This window comes from Amblyraja radiata, chromosome 1 (genome assembly GCF_010909765.2).
Source record: "Amblyraja radiata isolate CabotCenter1 chromosome 1, sAmbRad1.1.pri, whole genome shotgun sequence".
NCBI classification, from domain to species: domain Eukaryota; kingdom Metazoa; phylum Chordata; class Chondrichthyes; order Rajiformes; family Rajidae; genus Amblyraja; species Amblyraja radiata.
The window spans coordinates 136,099,022-136,106,445 of record NC_045956.1 but is presented as its reverse complement, the minus strand read 5'-3'; positions in this window follow the sequence as shown (position 1 = coordinate 136,106,445).

Genomic DNA, 7,424 nt, shown 5'->3' with positions numbered 1-7,424 from the left:
AAAACCCCAGATGCCTGGTCGTGAGTTAGCCACTCTGGAAGATCGCGAGGGAGAGGCCATAACTGTGATTCTGTGAATCAACTGAACTGTGAGTATCACAAAGGCTGTCCACCTATCTGGTAACAAACAAGTACATTGATACATCTGTACAGAAAGCAGGAATTCCAGGATTTTCGGGCTGCTTGGAGCATACAAGCATGATCTGGCACCAGATCCAAGCAGCTAAGAAGGAGAAGAGAGACCTACATGTGATCTTCCTCGATCTGGCCAATGCATTTGGTTCAGTTCCCCATGAACTCCTTTGGGAATCTTTTGCCTTTTTCCATGTACCAGAGCTCATCACCACACTGGTCAAGAGCTATTTCCAAGACCTGCAGCTGTGCTTCACAACAGCTGACTTCAGTACAACATGGCAGCGCTTGGAATTAGGCATCATGGCAGGCTGCACAGTCTCACCCTTGGCCTTTACAATGGCCATGGAAGTCATCATCAGGGCCTCAAAATGGGTGGTGGGCGGTGAACGAACCAGGGCTGGGCTCCGTCTGCCACCCATCAGGGCATACATGGACGACATGACCACACTAACCACTACTGCAGCATGCACCAAGCGGCTACTTGGAAAGCTGCAGGAGAACATCAAGTGGGCCCGAATGAAGATCAAACCAAGTAAATCTCGAAGCATCTCCATAGTCAAGGGGGTGCTTAGAGACACAAGGTTCTGTATCGGTGACGACCCTATACCAACAGTGTCTGAACAGCCAGTTAAAAGCCTGGGCAGATGGTACAATGCAAGTCTCAAGGATAAAGAGCAGGTGGAACAACTAAGGCAAGAAATTGTCAATGGCCTGGAGAACATCAATCAGACCCTACTGCCTGGGAAACTGAAGCTCTGGTGCCTACAGTTTGGACTCCTTCCTCGGACAATGTGGCCACTGACCATTTATGAAGCCCCAATAACAACTGTGGAGAAGATGGAGCGAACCATAACTTCATACGCGAAGAAATGGCTCGGGGTCCCACGATGTCTAACTAACATCGGCCTATATGGCAAAGGGGTCCTGGAACTACCTCTCACTAGTCTAACAGAGGAATACAAGTGTTCTAAAGTAAGACTTCAGATGACACTGAGGGACTCTAGAGACAAGACCATCAGTGCTGTTGCGCCGCCCCTAGTAACTGGCCGGAAGTGGACGCCATCTGATGCAGTACAGCAAGCTTCATCAGCCCTGAGATACAAAGACATCGTGGGGCAAGTCCAGCAGGGAAGAGGAGGCTTTGGCCTTACGACAAGTAAACCAACTTGGCGAAAGGCCACAACATCAGAGCGGAGGACATTGGTGGTCGAGGAGGTGCGGCGACAAGAGGAGGCCGCAAGAAGTGCAAAGGCGGTCTCTCTTGCCAAACAGGGGCAATGGATGCAGTGGGAAGGTGTGGAGCGGAGGAAGATCAGCTGGAAAGAACTATGGGAAATGGAAGCAAGCAAGATCAGCTTCATCATCAGAGCGACTTATGACGTGCTTCCATCACCAAAGAACCTCCATCAGTGGTACGGCGAGGATCCAACCTGTGCCCTCTGCCCAACTCCAGCGACCCTCAAACACATCATGGTAGGCTGCAAGACCAGCCTCACGCAAGGGAGATACACGTGGCGGCATAATCAGGTACTAAAAAGCCTGGCATCAGCCCTTGAGAACAGGCGGTGTGCGACCAACTCCTTGCCTCCGAGAGCAAGCAACCCCCTCCCCCTAAGGGCAACAACCTTTGTCCGAGAAGGACAGAAAACATCTAAACATCCTTCCACCAGATCAGAAGAACGAAACCTATGCAGGGCCCGCGACTGGAGGATGCTGGCGGACATCGGCCGACAACTAGTTTTTCCACCTGAAATTGCTTCCACCAACCTCAGGCCAGACTTGGTGTTCTGGTCCCCTTCACAGAAGACTGCTTACATCATAGAGCTCACAGTTCCATGGGAGAACTCTGTTGAGGAGGCCTATGAGCGTAAGAAGCTGCGTTACGCAGAGCTTGCAGCAGAGGCAACGCAGCGTGGCTGGAACACCAAAGTCTATCCAGTTGAAGTGGGATGCAGAGGATTTGTTGCGTCATCTACCATCAGACTGCTGAAGGAGCTTGGAATCCACGGTCAGGCTCTGCGGAAGACCATAAGATCACTCTCAGAGGCGGCTGAAAGAAGCAGCCGGTGGATTTGGCTCAAGCGGAAAGACCCATGCTGGGCCCCAAGTTTTTCAGGGTGAATCTTTGGGACGGTTTGACACGGGACACGCGCTGAGGGCTGATCATCCTGCAGCGGGCCGCCCTTGTGAAGGGTGTATAGTGTTAAAAGGCCGAAACACCCAGTGATGCAAGGGTACACTACTGATGATGTGTCCTGTGCCCAACTGTCCTAAAGGTTACCCAGGCCAAGATATACGTATCCACTCCCCCCCCCCCCCCCCCCCCCGCCCCCCCCCCACAGATGTTGAGCGTCTACCACTCTCAACAATCAACGAATGTCGTGAAATGCTCCCCACCTATTGGCACAAGGGACTTCTTAACATCTTGTCCTGTGTATTTGATTCCAATAAATGAGTTGTTTGGCCTGCCCTGTGCTTGAAACTGCAATGGAAATAGAAATGAAATGAAAATTCAATGAGTTGTTTGACCTGCCCTGTGCTTGAAACTGCAATGGAAATGGAAATGCAATGAGTTGTTTGGCCTGCCCTGTGCTTGAAACTGCAATGGAAATGAAATCAAAAAGGAATGAGCTGTTTGGCCTGTCCTGTGCTTGAAACTGCAATGGAAATGGAAATGAAATGAAAATGCAATGAGTTGTTTGGCCTGCCCTGTGCTTGAAACTGCAATGGAAATGGGAATGAAATGAAAATGCAATGAGCTGTTTGGCCTGGCCTATGCTTGAAACTGCAATGGAAATGAAATCAAAAAGGAATGAGCTGTTTGGCCTGTCCTGTGCTTGAAACTGCAATGGAAATGGAAATGAAATGAAAATGCAATGAGTTGTTTGGCCTGCCCTGTGCTTGAAACTGCAATGGAAATTGAAATGAAATGAAAATGCAATGAGCTGTTTGGCCTGCCCAGTGCTTGAAACTACAATGGAAATGGAAATGAAATTAATATGCAATGAGCTGTTTGGCCTGCTCTGTGCTTGAAACTGCAATGGAAATGGAAACGTAATGAGCTGTTTGGCCTGCCCTGAGCTTGAAACTGTAATGGAAATGGAAATGAAATGAAAATGCAATGAGTTGTTTGGCCTGCCCTGTGCATGAAACTGCAATGGAAATGAAAGAAAATGCAATGAGCTGTTTGGCCTGCCTTGTGCTTGAAACTTCAATGGAAATGGAAATGAAATGAAAAGGAAATTAATTGTTTGGCCTGCCCTGTGCTTGATACTGCAATGGAAACGGAAATGGAAATGGAAATGGAAATGGAAATGGAAATGGAAATGGAAATGGAAATGGAAATGGAAATGGAAATGAAATGAAAATGAAATAAAATGAGTTGTTTGGCCTGCCCTGTGCTTGAAATTGAAATGGAAATGGAAATGGAAATGGAAATGGAATTGAAATGGAATATGTTGTTTGGCCTGCCCTGTGCTTGAAATTGAAATGGAAATGGAAATGAAATGAGTTGTTTGGCCTGCCTGAAACCACTAATTTCGGCCCAGGAGGCCCATATTAGCCGAGAAACCAATCCCTTTTGCCCAAAATGCCCGTATTAGCCCAGGAGGAGCATTTTGGCCCAAAAGGCCCATGCCAGTCCCGGAAAAGTCCAGAAAAAGCGCCTTTCACTGAGATTTCACTCAGATTATTTTTCAAATGAGCCCCTTCAGCTCATCAGGCCAGTACTAGCCCAGGAGGAGTCCCTTCGGCCCATCAGTAAGTATTCCCCCTGCAAGTATTAAACCTCACCCCAGTATTTTCCTCCCCCCCTTCATTGGCTCCCTGTGAGTTCCAGGCCAGGATAGACTTTCCTTCTTCATTGCTGTGATCTGCAGAAAAAGATGAAAAATGTCTAAATTTGATTATCCACCCTCTCCCCTTTCTCTCTCACACAGTCTCTCACCTGTTTTGGGCAGAATCTCTGGCAGTTTCTGAGCTACCAGCCCACCAGCCCTGATTGACTATGCGGCCAGCCCACCAGGCCTGAGTGACTGAGCTGCCAGCCCAAGAATCCATTCGGCCCACAATTTCCATACTAGCCCTCTGGAAACCAGACCCTTCGGCCCACAACAACCATACTAGCGCTCCAGTAAGCCCCGCTGGCCACAAATATTGGAATTGGTGGAGAGGTGGAATATTGCGTTGGGGACCAGCCCTCCCATGTGGACATGGGACCCAATGGGTCCCACTTAGTCTAGTATATTACTAAAACTCTCATCTTGTTTTGATGTCTGCCTGTCTGTGAGTGTGTGAGTGAGATCCTGAAATTATGCCAAAACGATACACGATAGCACTAAATCTTTTGCAGCACCTTTACTTACAATTGTCTTGTGCTGTGTTTTCAACAAGTTTAGTTCAGATTTATGTTATATTTTACAAGTTATTCATATTTTTAGCTTTACAAAATCCCACTTTGAGAAAGATTTCTTCCAATCTGAACTGGCAGTTACCAGCTGTAATGTCACAATGCCCTACCAGGTACAATGTTGCTGTCTCAGGACACTAAGTTCTTGACAGCAAATGTACTTCAGGGGAAGAATCTGCCAGCCTAACCCAGCATGTGTGATTGCAAAGTCACAGCCTTGTTGGTGGCACCTACATCACATTAAAAAATAAAACAAATTTAGTGCAATTGCATTTTTTAAAAGTTTAAAATGAGGGAGGGTGAATAAATGAGCTGCCCTGCACAGTTGGGGCTATCAGTGAGTGGTGGAATATTGCATTGAGGGAACGGGTTGCGTTGGGAGAACGGGTGAGTGGTGGAATCTTACGTTGGGGAATGGGTTGCGCTGGGGGACCAGGCCACCCGTGGGGGCTATGGGTGAATGGTCGAATATTGCGTTTGGGTGAACGGGTTGGGTTGGGGGACCAGGCCTCCCATGTGACAGGGCCCACTAGTATACTTTAAAATTCCTATAAACAGAGGATTAATAAAATGTCAGTTTGCAAACTAAAGTCCAGTGGTTTCACTAAGCAATTAAATCATTGAACAATAGAATAATGTCTCCATAAAATATGTGGCTGAAAATAAGCTCACCGCAGATTGCAGTCCCATCAAGAATGTGAAGTGTTGTGGCTGAACTAAGAATGAGACCAGGAATGAACTAGCCTGGATGTGCCTGGTCAGGCAGACCCTCAGTCACTCTCGGGAGGCACTGTAGTTCAAAGCGCAAAGCTGTCTGAACAGTGGGAAGTAATTAGGCTCGGAATTTCTTCTGTCCGAACCAGAGGTGAACAGGTTTGCCCGATGAAACTGTCCTAGCAGCTTGTCATCCAGCTGGATTATTTGTAATGCCTGAAACTCCAGTTAACCAAAAGTATGACTTCCTTTTCCTGGCCCCTTTTCTAAAAAGAGAATAAGGGAAATATAATACTTTACCCACAGTCTGTGTGGTAGGCCAAGGGCATGAGCTCACCACATTTAATAGAATCATCCCACTCCAGAATTCCTTTGTTTACCCACTTGGCATGGGTCAAGAAATAGACACATGGTGTAAAATAATGAATGGAAGAGATGATAGAAGGAAAACAAATATGAACATTTCAACCAGGGACAGTGGAAAAAAAAAAAACTAAATTTTACAATTTAATTTTCAACAGCTTTGGGTGATGAAAACCAATCCAGTAGATGACATGGAACAAGAGCTATTGTTGAGAGCGATGGAATGTGGCCAGAAACATGGTCTGTTGACCACAGCCAGAAGAAGAATTTCAGTCAACAGAATATCCTGGCAGGCAAATTTGTGATTTCTCAATATCCATTCCCGTGAGACAAAACAGGAAATATGATTTTCTAACTTTTATGTACATTCATTACTGGTCCAATGCAATTCACTGAAACATGAGATTGTTTTCTTTAAATATGTGTACAGTTTCTTATCCTCATACTGATTATATAATTCACAAAATGTATGGCCTTTTCTTTCTAAGGATTAATTATAAATTGTTCTCTCTTTATTGAGTGTTATTATTGCAAATGGCAATAAACACTCAGAATTGTGTGCGACAAGCTTTAAAACTTTGGATCTCTGACACGAGAATATTTTCACCAATCGATTACTTATTGCTGCTTTTGCTGAATGTATAACTACATGAATCCTTCCAGTTGCTGTGCCTTTTATTTTATAACGTTTACTGTACAGCGTTTTGTGTTGGCAACACTTCTCATTTAAACAGGAAGTGGTCAGTCTAATACTTAATAGGTTGTTCTCTTCCCCACTGTGAGCACAAACACACATCCTGTTTCTTTATTACTGTAAGACCAGATGTGGATCTACTCTGCAAGCTGAGTTTTAACAGGATTTCTGATTAAGTTTGTTGAAGCCTCACTGGAGAGTGCATCTGCACTTCTTTTTTTGAATTGAATTGAATTGAATCCTTTATTTGTCATTCAGACCTTTCGGTCTGAACGAAATGCTGTTGCCTGCAGCCATACATGTAATAATAACAAAACACAATAAACACAAATTAACATCCACCACAGTGAGTTCACCAAACACCTCCTCACTGTGATGGAGGCAAAAGTCTTAGAGTTACTGTCTCTTCCCTCCTCTTCTCCATCTGCACCGAGGCGATACCCCACCGGGCGATGGCATCAGTCCCGCGGTTCAAGCTCCGCGGCCCGGGGGTGGTCGAATCTGCCCGCAGCTGTTGCAACGGGTGCTCCGGAAAACAGGCACCAGCCTGTGACCTGCGAGCTCCCGACATTGTCCTCCACTGGCCCGCGGCCGAGCCCCGGATCCAGGTCGCCACCGCCAGAACGCCGCCTCAGCCGCCGTAGCACCGTCTCCGCCCCGCACCGGGCCGCCCACAAGGCAGCGTCTCAGCCCCGCACCGGGCTGCCCCCACGAGAGCACCTTCCAGCCGGGAGCCGGTCCGCCCACACGGCAGCGTCTCAGCCCCGCACCGGGCTGCTCACACGGGAGCGCCTTCCAGCCGGTAGCCGTGCCGCTCACACAGGAGTGTCTCAGCTCCGCGCCGTCCGCCCTCACCGGAGCGCCGAGTCATGCCGCTACCCGGACGTCGCCACAGCTCGAAGACGGCCAGCCTCGCGTTGGTGAGTCCTGGCTGGCTCTACCTCCGGACCCTCGAGGTCGGTCGCAGGTTGGAGGCCGCCAGCTCCACCATTAGGCCTCAGCGCAGACGGGGGAAGAGAAGGGGGATACGACAAAAAGTCGCATTCCCCCGAAGGGAGAGACAGAAAGCTCTGTTTCACCCTCCCCCCACACACATAACACCACCTAATAA